General features: G+C 42.9%; 1 protein-coding gene across 1 annotated transcript in view; it reads right to left on the bottom strand.

Moving 5' to 3' along the window:
- Positions 1–16,567, bottom strand: part of mdka (midkine a) — an 83,314-nt gene that overhangs the window by 65,916 nt on the left and 831 nt on the right. The gene's annotated exons all lie outside the window — the stretch shown is intronic.

The raw sequence follows: 16,567 nt of genomic DNA, 5'->3' as shown, positions 1-16,567 counted from the left end.
ACGCCTTCTTGCAGATCATTTCAGAGAGCATCTCTGGGCCACCCACACCCACCAATTCCACTGCCCCATGGCTGAACACTTCAACTCCCCCTCCCACTCTGTCAAGGGCATGCAGGTCCTGGGCCTCCTCTACTGCCAAACCATTACTGCCCGTGCCTGGAGGAGCAATGCCTCATATTCCGCCTTGGAATTCTGCAACCTCACAGAATAAATGTGGATTTCAACAGTTTCCTCATTTCCCCTCCCCCCCTCCCACATTATCCCAATTCCAAGCCTCCAACTTAGCATCGCCCTCCACACCCATCCATCACTTTCAGCCTCTGATCTATCACCTTCTCCCTCCTATTGCTTTCTCAGCTACCTTTCCCCAAACCCCACACCCTCCCATTTACCTGTCTCGACCCATAACCCCCTTTCCCTGATGGTGGTAGTCTCTCTGGCTCACCAGCTGAGAAGCGAGCAACTAATTGCATGCCCACATACTTCCCATTGTCCTGGATCCTGCTCTGCCTCCAAATTGTATCTAAATTTCCCTTGCCTCAGCTCTTAGCCTCAATTACAGTCCATGGAATTATACTCTATGGTCCCAACAATCCACTGTTAAGAACCTTGTGGTTGTCAGTAACCCTCAAATCTGTCAAAATCAAAACACTTCATAGTTACAAAAAAACCATTACCTTCTGTTGTAGAGTTGTATGATCATATAGCTCCCCCCCCCACCTCCTTCTAATCTTTGGTCTCTCCCCATAATTATTTTCTCTTTTTCGCTGGAATCCTTCTGATCTTTCTACATCATACAGTCACGTTTAATGTATATTTTATAATGGGGTGATCCAAACCTATGCATTGTGCTCAATGGCGCAAGCAGTGCTGTGTGTGAATATATCACATCTTTCACCATGCAGTTTTTGTTATGAATTATTTTCAAATTTCACTTACCTGTTGTGGAATTAGCACGCTGTCCTGCTGCTCATCATTCTGTAAGAACACTGAATGATCGCTCATTAGAAAAAGGTAGATTTGTTACCACCATCCTCTTTCAGGGTAGGCTTCTACAGGGTCTGCTTGGTCTAGTGAAGAGAAACCACTCAGCATTCCCATCAGAACAGCTCTCACAAATCTTAAACCAGATGTGGTTTATTGCATGATAACAACCAGGTCGAAGTTACCTTCAAAGATACACACTGCAACACATAGGGTGAGAATAGCAAGACTTACTTAGAGATCCTAAGTTGTTTTCCCACTGTGGTGGGTGATTTCAAGAGGACTTTCAATGCAGAGCAATCTAGATTATTCGGCATTTGATTATCTGAATTTTGGTTTATCCGGCAAGGTTGCAAGATGCTTGGTTAAACTAGCATTCAATTAACCAAACCAAATATTCCCTACCTCGTATCCTTCAGATAATTGAGGCTCCTCTGTATTGGCCTTTTCAGGTCATTACACAGCACCTTCTTTGAACAGAACGATGCCTTTGGATTCAGCCACTTCTGTTCCTCTATAGCGAGTTTTAACACTTTTCTATTGTAAGGGTTTCTGAGGGGCATAGTTGCAAAATAAAACAGTCATGGGCAGGAGGAAGAACAGACTGGAGTTTAGCTGTCACTATATTCCATTCAATGTAAATCTTTTATCAACCAGGGTATTCTCACAGTCACAGGTTGTTGACTTAACCTCCCTTCCTCAGCACAGGCAGACACATTCCCAAAGAAAGGCTTATGCCTGAAATGTCAACTCTGCTGCTCCTCGGACGCCGCTGCCTGACCTGCTGTGCTATTACAGTGCCATGCTCTTCGCCTCTGACTCTCCACTGCAGTTTGGAGGGTGTGTTGTACTGGTGGAGCTGCCAGTTCGGTGAGATGAGACATTAAGCTATTGTCATCTGCTTTTCAGGTGGGGCATAAAGCACCCAAAATGGCACTATTTCAAAGAAGTGCAGGAGAATTATCTTTGGAGTCTGTGGAGTATTTATTTTTCAATCAATATCAAAAGAACTAATTATCACTTTGTAGCTTGTAGCTTGTGGAAAACTGGCTATTGTCTTTCCACTTCAAAAAGTGCTTATTGTCTATTAAACACTTCAGGATAGATTACGTTCATGAAAGGTGCTATATCAATGCAGTTCTTTTTAACTAATGTTAAAACATATATGTTTAATTAGTTAGTGATGGGGAAGTGCCTGTGCAGTAGCCACTGAGACTGTTAAGAATGAAAATGGTTTCTCAAGGATGATTTAAAATTAGGTTAAAAACGAATTAAAGTTACAGGTTACCAATGATTCTTGTGACACCCTATCCCCATAAGCCCATACTGACCTCAGGTAATCCACCTAGCTAGCACTTCCCATGGCAATTTAGCATGGCTAATTGATTTAACCTGCTCATCTTTGCACTGTGGGAGGAAACCGGAGCACCCGGAGGAAAGCTACGCAGACATGGGGAGAATGTGCAAGCTCCACCCAGACAGTCGCCAAAGACTGGAATCGAACCCAGATTCCGAGTGCTGTGAGCCACCATTCCTGTTTTGGTGTTACTTCAGTGCATTTTGAAATAGGTACATGCTTTCTCCACTAAGTGTTGGTGGTGGAGAGCATGAAAACTGAAAAGGTGGTAGTTAGGATGTGGTTTCAATTGGAATCGATCTGCTAAGAGGTAATGGTGGCTATTTTGTTCTAAAGAGTGAGGAAGTGCCACAAACAGTGAGCTCAATCTGTTTTTTTTTTGCCAAGTATCAGTCCTATTAGGTATCAGGCAGGGTTACCAACCCGGTCAGTGCACTCAGTTCTTGGGAGAAATGCACAGCTCTGTAGGAAGAATGTTCATGGCCTTTGCCACTGCGCCAGCGTATGTGCCACCATCTTATCTGATACCTCGCACTGCACTGCGACCATACCCACCTCCCACTAAGGTTCATGCTCTAACACTCTCGCCATTGCCTGCAACATAGTCTCTCACTCACCCAGACCCTCAACATCATCAACTCTGCATATCCTCCGTCCTGATGAAGGGTTTTTGCCCAAATCGTCGATTTTCCTGCTCCTCTGATGCTGCCTGTCCTGCTGTGCTTTTCCAGCACCACTCTAATCTTGATGCAATATCTTCTGCATTGCCCACTCACTCACTCAGGACATGTATCCACCAGCACGAAAAGTAAAGGGATGCGCCACCCACTTTCATTTCTCTTTACAGATGCTTCTCTCACCTTCCAGGAGGAAAACAGCTCACAGTAGGGCAGAAAGAGTCAAAACTGCTGTTGGGATGCCTAACGTTTGGCTCCTCACCCCTTCTGAGGGGAGGATCCAGATTCTGGCCACCCCGAACATCTGACTGCTGCTGTCCAAGCCCCTGGACTGGCATCAGAGGCTACCCTTACCTTATGTGAAGGCTCAACCCCTCAGCTTGACTGACACCAACGGACCACCATCTCTGCTTGAAAGGTAAAGTGCAAAGGAAAAAGGCAAGGCAAGTCAAGTCAAGGTAGGGATGTTGCGAGTCTCCGGGTAGGTTCAAAGTGAGTGCGCAGCAAAGAGAGCGAGCAGAATGCCCTGGAAAATCAGCTTGGTCCAATCCACGAACTGGGTGCGTGTCTCTGAGTGCACTGCAGCATCACAATGCTAGTTGCAGATGGAGCATTGAAGTGCAGAAACATTCTATAAGTAGATCAGAAATGCACCTTGAGGGTTTGTTGAATCTGGCACATGTCAGATTCAAACACCCATGGACACAGGGTGCATCCGGCCGGTGCCCATAGATTGTGCCCCAAGACACAGGTGCCCTTTGGACTAAGCAGCGAGGTGACATCATCAGGAGCGTTCCGACTTTCGTGTCGAGAAATCACGGTGTCCAGTTTGATCGCGAATGATGGTGGGATGGAAAGCTACATATTACTGGAGGGGACATGCCCCTGATGTTGCGATAGCTCCCATTGGTCTTCCCACGCGATGCTGCCACATTCTTTGCCATTGCCCTCTTGAGATTCTGCCCAATAAATCAGTACAAACATCAACTCTCTCAGTTGAGAAATTGAGACGAGAGAGTCAGAGGCGACTGGAAATTAATTAGGGTCTGATTTTTTTGGTCCTGGAGGGCAGGGTTGAAAAGAAATCCTGACTCTGTGAACCAGATTCCCAAAAAACTGACACAGAACTTTTAATGTTATTTTGGGGTGGAGGAGGGAAGGAGAGGGGTTGTGCAATGGGAGTTCTGTCCAAGAGAATGGGATGAGTTCAGGGGCAGCCATGGTCCTGAAGACAGGTTGTGGAAAAGGCCCAGTTATCCAGGGGTTTGCCAAGTTGTTAAAAAAAAAATTGGATAAAAAGCTTCACTGAACATTCCCAAGCCTCATCCATGTTAGCCCCACACCTACGTACCCATGATTCTTTCTAGCCCCATGCCAACCCAAACTTCTCTACCCATGTCAATGGCAACATACACCCACAATCCACCATCCCAAGACCCTGTATAACCTCTATACCAATTCGGTGCCAGTGCAAACCCAAACAGCCTTTGCCCTTACAACCCCATGCCAACTCACCCATTATCAACCAATGAAAGTTCTTAATTGTCTGTTTAAATTGAAAATTGATGAACAAAAAACTAATATCATTGCTAAAAACAAAATCCAAATCCCAACATGAAACTTCCTTTATCAAATTAACGTACAGACTTTGCCCACTAATCTCACCATTATTAGATCACCCAAGATGATTTGGAGACTCATGAGGGGAGAAATTCATTCATGTCAACAAAGAATTCAATGTGGATCACAAAGGCACATGCCATGGCACTACCTGCCCACATGTCTAGCAATGCAATGCAAAAACATTTCTTCCACTCAGGATTCTATTCTTGACATTGAACATTGTATTAAAACAAATGATTCCTGGTTTGCAATGGTCAAACTAGAATATGTGCCCTCATCCTGGATTATTCCATCATCAGAAATACTGATCTTGTGTATTTAGTCAATTGAACCCTGAATCGCGACTGATACTATGATGCCTTAGAAAGTTGAGAATATCCTCCACATATTTCATTTTGCAGTCCATCTCTCAGCCTTCCACACTGTCCCACTACACTCATCGATATGCTTGCTTTTTGGAGGAACTATCTTGCAATTTTGATGAGAGAAGCTTCATAAGACAGCTTGCATGGGCCTGATAATGGAGAATTACAGTCTGGCCATTGAAAACATGTTTCAGATACAATTCAAGATTAGAGACAAATCATAAGATTGGCATTGTAACATCAATATTAATGTAGCATTTCTGCCTGCTACTGGTCGTCCTGCTCAAAACAAATCAGTCTGTCTTTGGAATCACTTAATGCCACAAGTTTGGATGAGGAGAAGATTGACAAGAGGAGCTTTTTCATAACATACTGTCAGGAACCCTGTGAGACAATGGTTCTCCAAGCCAAGATATTATCTCAAAGCCCAAGAAATATCTTAAGGCCAAAGTAAAATGTCAAAGACATACAGTTTAACAGATGATAATTAACATGCGATCAAATCATCCCTCAACGCAGGGATAGGAGGAGGTCATTCAACTAATTGTGATTGGTCTGCCGTTTAATATGACCTTGCCTAATCAAAAATTGCAACATCTTTTACTCACACCATTCCCATACCCCTTATGCATTGATAATCAAAAAGTTAGCAACTTCTCCCTTAAAGTACAGTCAAAGGCTGTACCTTCTGGGGCAGAGAACTCTAAGGATTCACCAGCTTCTGAGAAAAATAATTTCTCCTCAGCTCAGTCCTAAATGGCATTACCCATTATTTTTAAGTTGTGCCAACCAGGGGAAACATTTGTTTTGTATATCCCTCTATGTGTTTTAATTTTTTTTTTGTATTTTCACCTCTTAATCCTTTGAAACTCCAGAGAATATAGGCCCGGCCTTTCTTCATAAGACAGTCCTGCATGCTGTGGGATGTCTGGTAAATCTTCATTTCACTCCCTATGTGAAATCTTTCCTGAGGTGAAGAGACCATAACTGCAACAGTATTCCAGGTGCTCTCTAACCACACTTTTATACAAATGAAGCAAAGAAAAAAAAGATGGGCCTCTTCTGGGTCAGCGCAGCATCCAAGGAGCAGAAGAATCGACGTTTCGGGCATAAGCCCTTCTTCAGGACTGAAGAAGGGCTTATGCCCGAAACGTCGATTCTCCTGGTCCTTGGATGCTGCCTGACCTGCTGCGCTTTTCCAGCAACACATTTTTCAGCTCTGATCTCCAGCATCTGCAGTCCTCACTTTCTCCTCTTCTGGTTCAGTAGTAGTGTCCCTACCTCTGAGCCAGGAGGTCTTGACTCAAGTCCCAATTGCTTCAGAGGTGTGTAGTAACGTACCTGGACAGGTTGATTAAAAACATCCACAATTGAAGCAAGACTTCACTACTCCCGTACCCAAATCCTCTTGTAATAAAGACCAACATGGCCTTCCTAATACCTTTATTCAATGATTTATTGACAAGGACACCCAATTGTTTTTGCACATCTAAATTTTCCAACCTCTCAACATTTAAAGAATATACTGCACATTTATTCTCCTCCCCACGCGCTCTCTCTACCCATCCACTGAAGTAAATAACCTCTCTTTCTTTCACTTTACATGTAAGGTGTTGATGAAGTGGTAACATCATTTGATTAGCAATCAAGTGATGTTCTGGGGACATTGATTCTAACCCCATCCGGCAGATGGAGAAATTCAAATTCAATGCAAATAGTATAAAAAGCCACGTTAATGACAACCATGTAATCACTGTCAATGGTCATAAAAACCTATCTGGTTCACAAATGTCCTTTAGGTAGGCAAACTGCTGCCCTTACCTGGCCTAGTCTACACGTGACTCCAGACCAAAAGGAATGCGGAAGACTATTAATTACCTCCTGAGCAACGAGGGAGGGCAATAACTGTTGGCCTCACCAGTGATGCCTGCATCCTATCAACAAGTTTTCAAAAACTGCCCTGATCTTGGTCAAAACACTAAATATGTTCAAATGCTCCTTTACATGTTTTATATCTTCCTCACAGCAAACATTCTCACTTGGCTTTGCATCATCTGCAAATATGGAAATATTACTTTTGGCCCCAGATTGAAATAATTATTGTGATAATGGCTAGGGTCTAATGTTAAACCTTGCAATACCCCACTAGTCACAGCCTGCCAATGCGAGAATGGTCCATTATGTTCCTACTCTCTTTTCTGCCTATTAGCCAACCCTTAATCTGTGTCCATACATACCACCATGTATATTAATTTCAGTAGGCTGTGGGGAACTTTCATCTTTCACAGAATCCCTACAGTGTAAAAACAGGCCATTTCGCCCAACAAGTCCACACCGAACCTCTGAAGAGCAACCCATTCCCCTCCCCTATTATTCTACATTTACCCCCTGACTAATACACCTAAACTATACATCCCTGAACACAATGGGCAATTTAGCATGCCAATTCACCTAACCTGCATATCTTTGAATTGTGGGAGGAAAGCAGAGCAAATGGGGAGAATGCGTAAACTCCACAGTCGAGGCTGGAATTGAACTCAGTACTGTGGCGCTGTGAGGCAGCAGTGCTAACCACTGAGCCACCGTGCCACCCATGTATCAGCTAAGTTATAGAATACAAACCTCCAATCACAATGGTGGTCTCTGTACAACATGATAAAGGCTGCAACATGTCAAAGAGTTTTAAAAATTAACAGAAGATCCCTCTCCCACACTGATAAAGCACAAGTTCAAATTAGAATTCGATGTGGCTACTCTCAATACACTGCCATTACATTGAAACATGGATCCTTCTTGGAAATGGTTGAAACAGCTGGCGTCACCTTTGTGCCTTGATTGAACTCTCATTCCTGTACTCCTGTCCTACCTGCCTATCTCCCTTCCCACCTATCCGCTCCACCCTCCTCTGTGACCTATCACCTCCATCCCCACCCCCATTCACCCATTGTACTCTTTGCTACCTCCTCCTTCCCCACCAACCCCCACCCCTCACCCCCATTTATCTCTACACCCTGGAGGCTCCCTGTCTCTATTCCAGATGAAGGGCTTTTGCCCAAAACGTTGATTTTCCTGCTCCTCGGATGCTGCCTGACCTGCTGTGCTTTTCCAGCACCACTCTGCTAAACTACAAAAGGTTTCAGCTTGTTACATCCATCTGCTGAAATTTTAACACTTTTTGTAGATGACTGAAAGGCAAGTCAGACCAAAAAAAGCTAGAGAAATGTGCACAGCAGAAATGTAGTTTGTGGTGGAGTGGGGGATGCTGATACATTAGCCATGTGGCTAATTGGTATCTGCATGTGCTGACTAAATTGGAGTTTGGATGTGGATAATTGCATTTCTCATCAGTAAAATAATTAGTGTCAGACTACGTTTTGAGAAATAGGACGCCAATACTTATTATCACACCATGGTCACTTTAATTCTTTTGTGTATCACCACATTTTAGCAAATACAAAGAGCTGAGTGCTTCCTGATCACTGAATGATTTGTTACCTCAGTCACTGAAGTAATAGATGCTTCTGAAGTAAATATACACGTGTGCAATATAGGTCCCATATTTTGTGAGTGAATCCACAGTTTACATGACTAAAATGTCTACAGTTATTAATCGGACTAGTCACCGATTTCTATTGAACAATACTGGGTTAAGTGAAAGTATCGGCTATTGTAATACGAGACTGGTCGAGATGGGTTATTGTTTAAGTCTGTAAACTATTCAGGAGTCCGGTTGCTGCAACATTTTTTCCTCAAACTAGAACTTAAATCCATTTCCAGTTGTTGGGGTTTGCAGATGCTCCATCCTTCAAGATGCTCTCAAATGTATACTTTGTAGTAGAGGTACTTTCACTGGGGTAGTTGCAATTATTATAGAAGTGCTGCCAGCGCTTCACCTGAGGAAGGGTGTTGCCTAGTGTGGTGGTGAGGCATCAGAGAACAGACCTTCAGGCTCAGCGAACTAACTCATCAGGCCGAGCTACAAATCTTCTCAAAAATCGCTAGGATTTACATGTATTTGAAAAGGCAATGACTGATTAGGGATAGTCAGTATGACTGCGGGTGTGGGAAATCATGTCTCACAAACTTGATTAAGTTTTTTTTGAAGAAGGAACAATGAGGATTGATAAGGGCAGAGTGATGGACATGATCTGCATGAACTTCAGTAAGGCGCTCGAAAAAGCTCCTCGCGGTAGACTGGTTAGCATGGTTAGATCACATGGAGTACAGGGAGAACTAGCCATTTGGATACAAAATTGGCTTGAAAATACAGGATGGTAGTGGAGAGTTGCTTTTAAAACTGGAGGCTGGTGACCAGTGGCGTGCCATAAGGATCAGTGCTGGGTCCACTTCTTTCCATCATTTATATATATGGTTTGGATGTGAACATAGGAGGTATAGTTAGTAAGTTAGTAGATGACACCAAAATTGAAGTGTAGTGGACAGTGAAGGAGGTTACCTCAGGTTACAACAGGATCTTGATCAAATGGGCCAGTGAGCTGAAGAGTGACAGGTGGAGTTTAATTCAGATAAATGTGAGGTGCTGCATTTTGGAAAGGCAGATCAGGGCAGGACTTGTACACTGAATGATAAGTGTACTGGGGAGTCTTACTGAACAAAGAGACCTTAGAGTGCAGGTTCATAGCTCCTTGAAAGTAGATTCACAGGTAGATAGGTTAGAGAAGGTGGTGTTTGGTATGCTTTCCTTTATTGGACACAGCATTGAGTATAGGGGTTGGGAGGTCATGTTGAGGCTGTGCAGGACATTGATTAGGCCTTTTTTGGAAAATGATGTGCAATTCTGGTCTCCCTCCTAGAGAAAGGATGTTTTGAAATTGAAAAGGATTCAGAAAAGATTTACAAGGATGTTGCCAGTGTTGGATGGTTTGAACTATAGGGAGAGGTTTAATAGGCTGGGTCTGTTTTCCCTGGAGTGTGGAGGCTGAGGAGTTTATTAAAATCACGTGGGGCATTTCCCTGGGTTGAGGGAGTCCAGAACTAGGATTATGGTGAGACAAGAAAAATTTAAAAGGAACCTAAGGGGCAACTTTTCATGCTGAGGGTGGTGCGTGTGGAATGAGCTGCCAGGGAGGTGGTGTAGGCTGGTACAATTACAACATTTAAGATGTACCTGGATGGGTATATAAATAGGAAGGGCTTCGAGGGATATGGGTCAAGTGCTGGCAAATGGGACTAGATTAGTTTAGGATATCTGGTCGGCATGGACGAGGTGGACCGAAGGCTCTGTTTCCGTGCTGTACATCTCTATGACTCTATAATCATAGAATTTGACAGTTCAGGAGGCTATTCGACCCATTGTGTCTATACCGGCTCCTGAAACTGCCTACCAGCTAGTCCCATTCTCCAGCTCCATCTCCATCACCCTCTAAATTCCTCACTTTCAATTATATATCTCTTTTGAAACAGCCTGCGAAATCTGCCTCAACCCATTTTCCCAGGCAGTGCATTCCAAATCCTAACACCACTCTTGAGGAAAGGCATCCACATTTGATTATACACACTGTTAACAGACCTAGCTCACCTGTAGTTCATAATAGAACTCACTGGTTCAGTCAGTGTAAAATAACAGTCTATTTAAAATCCAGAGTTGGAAATAGGAGAGTGGAATTTTGTAGCTTTCCTGAGGGGGTCAGGTACGTTTTGGCACCGGCCTTTTGGTGCCAATCATTTGGCCCTGCCATTTTGGCGCTCATAAAACTTTGGCGCTGAGCTGTTTTGGCGCCAATTCAGAATTTTAAAAAAGTCTTGTTTGGTTAAAGAGGATGACTAATGACCCGATGTAATTTTCTCAACTAGCAAGAGTTGATAGTCAAAGCTGTAATGACCCGCTGTAGATTCAAATCTCGTTTTGTAATCATTTTCTCATTTAACAATTGTTAATAGTAATCTACTGCCTTGATGATACTTAAGCCCTTCTGTTTTCACATTGGAAAGCTGTGATACAATTTTCTTTCTATTTTCTTGTAGAGCCCATACCAGAAATGGCTGAAAACATTCTAAGCAAGAGAGACAAACCAAAATTTTCACATGATGGTTATCTATATGTATTTGATAAATGTAGAAATTCATTTTTATAATGAATAGGTTAAAAATAATGAATAAAAAAAAATTAGATTTTTTTACAATGCAATAAAATTGAATTTCTTACAGGCTCTACAAGACTTTTTTTAAATTCTGAAGTGGCGCCAAAACAGCTCAGCGCCAAAGTAATGAGCGCCAAAACAGTTTAGAGCCAAAACGGCAGGGCCAAGTGATCGGTGCCAAAAGGGCAGTGCCAAATAGTCCCATTCCGTCCTGAGGTGGGTTTGGAAGTAGGGGAGGCATTGCATCAAGCAGGAGGGTGTTGGGACGGACACAACTGCCAATCTCAATCACCTAATCCTAACCCTCTGGTAGATGTCTTCCACTACTCCCTGCAGTGATGTTGGTGGTAAAGAGGGGTTGACAGCTTGTGATTGGCTGGCAGGTCTCAAGGGGTATCTAACCGGCACTAAACAGCTGGAGTATGCCCCAGACACTTACAGAAATACACTGCCGATATTCTGACATTTCCACCTTGGAGTTCAAGTCCAGCATTATACCAATCATCCCAAAGACTGGATCTAAAAAATCTCCATGGTGTCAGCTGCATTCTTTTGACAAGACTGCCTACTTTACTATTGTTGCAGAAGCCAGATAGCAAACTAGATGTAATCGCAGAGTTCTGCAAGCCATATAAATCATGAAAAAGATTGTCCAACATATCAAAAAATAGTCAAAAGCACCAAAATTCCTACTGGATTAATTTTACACTAAGCTGCAAATCATAGACATATGGTACCCTTCTCACTGAGACAACTCTCCTTGCTAAGTTGGTCTCCTGTCTCGGGTCCTTCGACTATAAACTGTCTTTGTAAGTCACCAGCCTTTCTTCCCTTGGTGGGATTAGCTAGGTATCTGTGGATGCACAGAATGCAACAGCAGCAAGTGGACAGAACAACAAGAGTGTTATTAGGAAATACACTCCCCACTGAGTGCAGAAATGAAAAGACCAGACATGAGAAGGGATGGATATGTGGCTATTCCGTGGCAAGCACAAAGAACAGACGAGTACTTGATCAGGGTGGTCTTGTAGCACTCTACAGTGTTTCTCACATGCACTGAAGCCCTGAATGGCTGTTACAGCATCTTCATGCATCAAACGCTTGATTGGAGCTACAAACAGGAACAAGCAAAATCTACTTTTATGTAAATTAAGAGATTGATTAGATTCCCTATAGGGGGAAAACAGGCCCTTCGGCCTAACAAGTCCATACCGACCCTCCGAAGAGTAATCCCATTTCCTTCTGACTAATGTAGCTAACACTACAGGCAATTTAGCATGGCCAATTCACCTCGCCTGCACATCTTTGGATTGTGGGAGGAAATTGACACAGACATGGGGAGAATGTGCAAACTCCACACAGACAGTCACCCGAGGCTGGAATCAAACCTGGGACGCTAGTGCTGTGAGGCAGCAGTGCTAACCACTGAGCCACTGTGCCACCCAAGATGACTAAGGATGGGAGCAGAACCATAAAAGCAATCCAACTCATCATAACAACTGAGAAAGAAGGCACTGTAATCTTGCTACATTTAACCTTCAAGCATATAATCTATCCCCAGTCAATGGGCCAACTGCTGCAGCACTAAACTGGCCTTCACTGATGGACTGCCTTCAGCAGTTTGGAATCATTCTCCAAAACCAGGTTTAGTTACAGCCAGCAAAAGGATTCAGGAAGTAATGGTTCAATACAATATAACAAAGACGTATGGCTTTGAATTGCTGTGGAAATTCTTCCATCCAGTGAATTGCCAAGAGTAGTGATGCAATCATGGGACAAAGGTCAGCAAAGTTTACAGCATTTCAGCTTCATCCTATGATCAATGGAAGAAGAAATCTCTCAAACCTATTCATGGATAGCTTCTGGAAGTAGCTGGAAAACACCACTCTCCCCCTGGGAGGATTAACTCAATTGCCAACAGCTTAGGTACAGATGGGAGCTTCTTAAGGGCATTTGGCAACCCTAACAGAAAGAGGGGTCTGAACATTTCTAAATCATTGTAGCTGGATTGTTCAGGTGGGAAAGGTTAGAAGACTTACTGCCAGCTTTGAGACAGTTGGAAACACTCCCCCACCCTATACAATTGATGTAGCAATTCATACAGTAAGCTGAACAAGTTATAGTCTCCAGTTTTCTAGTCCCAGAAGCCTGGAAGGCAATCATTAATGTCCTACAAAAGGTCCTGCTATAGATTTTCTTTCTACATCTGTGCTTCTCAAAAAGTGTTGCTAAGCCTTTAGGATTTCCTAGAGATTGAAGGTCAACTTTCAGGACACTGCTGTGAGCAATCCTGATGAAGGACCACAGGGACATTAAAACAAAAGTCCTTCCAACATTTATGTTTAGTACATGCAAAAATACTGAAAATGGGTAATTAAAAGCTGTTAGGCTGACAATCACACATCATCCAATTGGGTATTGGGTATTCTGGCTTTCTAATTGATATGGGAAAGCAGTGCATCATGAAAGGAAAACTTTGGCCATTTAATGACATGGGGCAAGTCAGAGGGTGAAACTTCCAGGAATGCTTTTAATCACACAGTTAGCAACCCTATTCTCACACAGAACTTGATGACCCTTGAACCTATTACCAATTGCTGGCATTCCCACCATCCCTGGAAGCCAAATGGGAGTCCAAACCTGCCACATTGTGTAGAATTATAGCTATCTTGTGTGCCATAAATAATTCAGACAACAGGCCATTTGCTGTTACTTACAGGAAGGCAATAGCTACTGAACAGAGTTTCAAGCAACCCTATCTTGTTTACCTTAAAAGAATCCTGGTCTCAGCATTGTGCAAGGTGCTGTGTTACATGCAACAAAGCAGATTTCAAAGTAAATATGCTGTCCATTACAATGCTGTTACTGCTCTGTCAATACATACCAAAGGCATCTTCAAAGCTTTAAACCTGGGTCGCAATGCTATCTGACACATAACCCAGCACAGTGGCACTGACTAGCTAGATTGAATGGCCTGCTGGTGTCCTGTAAATTCTATTTAATGTAAGCAAAGAACACTGCAGACTACAGCAGTGGAACATCTTTTAAAAAGGTTTCAATTCAGAGATTCATTGGGAGAACAGGGGAGGGGAAGAGGACCAGACAACAACTCCACGTTCCCGGTTAGCATATAATGTGAAGCAAGGAGCATTAAGCTTGTACAAGATCCAGTTAGTTCTGCTTCGATCCAGTTCAAACTTGTATTTTCCTTTTGCAGACGACAGCCTGTTTTAGCTGTCCAGCACTTTGTCAAATAAATCTAATTTGGTTAGCAGATTAATATCTTGGCTAAGCTAGAAGTTGTTCTAAGAACTTGTCAAGTATTGCAAAAACAAACAACCAAAAGAGCAATAAACAGATTCAATGGATTTTTCAGGTGTTAGAAGTTTGTTAAAATCAAGTGAAAGTTACTATATTTCTGACAGCAGTTTCTTAATCTGTGAAGACCTCGTTTTGTACAAACGTCCCAGTACCAACTGTGGAAAGTCAGGTTTTCCCCACATGGGAGAAAAATTCCCAAACCTCATTCAAATGCCTGAATTTCATTTTGACCCACAACAATTGTATATCTAGCCATTCGACAAATGTTGGATAAATATGTATCAGTGATTTTAAAATGGCTTGTTTACTAAACCATGGTTTTGACTTTAATTGTAACCATTCTTTTAAAACAGACCATTTAGCAATTAATTCACTAAATTAAACTATGCATTCAAAGTTTTCATTCTCATCTATTTTCCTTTACTGAGGTACATCTAAATCTCGATCATTTGTGCTTCTTTAAAGCTTTTCCAACCATGAACACACTTTTCAGTTGTGGTTTAAACTGCATCAATCCTATCACATTCAAAAACTCAAAAAGAACTCCAATTATTTGTTATTTTACAACAATGGCTATACTACAGAGGTACGTCATTAGCTGTCTTGAGATTGGAAAAGGCTCTCTCCAGATGCTAATCTTTCCATTACACGAACATATCTCAACCACATCTGAATAAAGAACAACACCGCAACAATTCTGCAAAGAGCCAGATTTATTTTCAACAGTGTATTCTCAACTTCGTTGCTCATTTTATCAAGTTTAATTCATTTACTTCTCTTCTGATTTCTAACCTTATGGCTAAAAAAGTGTTAAATTCCAAACCCTGATCTGTGCAGTGGTCCCAGTGCAATACTGGGCCAGAGTGGTCTGTGGGTGTCAGTTGGGTTAAAATAAGGCTTCTATTCCTGATCACTAACCAGAGTGAAAAATACCAGTGTTGGCAGGATTTGGCTCCACTGTGGATTAGTTACACAGGATGATTAGGGGCTAGAAGCAAGCTTTTCTCCAGCAGGAGGGACAACATTCTTGAGGGGGGTGGTTTAAAAGGGAGGAGGCATTAAGAATAGACTTCCTTCAATTTACACATCAAGGTTGTTCTACACAACTAGTTATTGATTTATGAAAAAAGTGGTGTCAAGGTTTCCAAAAAGACTATTGCAGCAGTCAATTTTAATATAACTAGATCCTCCGAAAAACGGTTTACCTCTTACTGATGTGTATAAAAGGTTCTGTTTTCCCCTTCAATCTGTGAATAGTGCCACAGGATGACTGAAATGGTGCTGGGCAATGTTAAAAGGAGACGCTTCCCTCTCCTCAATTTCGAAACTAGCAGCACCCCACTCATCTAGTAGTAGAGTAGGACCCTCAAACTGGAATCAGTTTTGAATGATTCTGATTCAAGGGCAAAGGGATAAAGGAGTTCTCAAGCACATTTCAAACCAAATTTCCAGATTCCTTTTCCTTTCCAGTCATTACAGAGAACATCATGAAACCTCACAGCCCAACCTCTGCAAGTCCCATTATGTTCCTGAGTAATCTTTGCCCAATTTCTAACAATCTCACTCCTATTGATATGCTCTGTCCCCACCACTTACACTCTTCACCCCCAAACCCCACCCTCGCCCCAGCCACCAAATCCAGTCCTCCTCTCCATTTATTTTTCTTCCTGTGATCCCTTATTTCATTTCTCTCCTTCCTCCTGTTTATCTCCCACAGGATTGGCAGTCTGGATGGTGTTGCCAATTTTGAGCGGGTGGGGAAGAAAGAGAGAGAGGCGTTGATCTCTTCCCCAGTCCAGGATGTTTTTTTTTTGCCTCCTTGCGTGTGGCCAGTGTTTGAACTCGGGAAGACCAAGCGAACTTCAGTGAAGCGAGGGGTTGGGAACACAGGAGGGGCAGGGTATTGCTAAACTCACTGGCGCTCAATTCCCGTGAGCCTGGCCCCTAGATCTCACATCCTTCCTAGTCTCCTTTCAGTGACCACCCACCCCAATCCACTCACAACACCTCGCCAACTCGGCCATACACTATCGCCAGATTCTCCCACCTTACACCAAGCAGTTCCAAGCACTAACCTCCCCCCCATCCCACCTCCATGATAATCTCCAAACTCGCCCCCGACAGCGCCTAAACTCCCAC

The sequence above is a fragment of the Chiloscyllium plagiosum genome, chromosome 16 (genome assembly GCF_004010195.1).
Source record: "Chiloscyllium plagiosum isolate BGI_BamShark_2017 chromosome 16, ASM401019v2, whole genome shotgun sequence".
Taxonomy (NCBI): Eukaryota; Metazoa; Chordata; class Chondrichthyes; order Orectolobiformes; family Hemiscylliidae; genus Chiloscyllium; species Chiloscyllium plagiosum.
The sequence above is the reverse complement of the archived record's forward strand: the minus strand, read 5'-3'. Positions and strand labels throughout refer to the sequence as shown.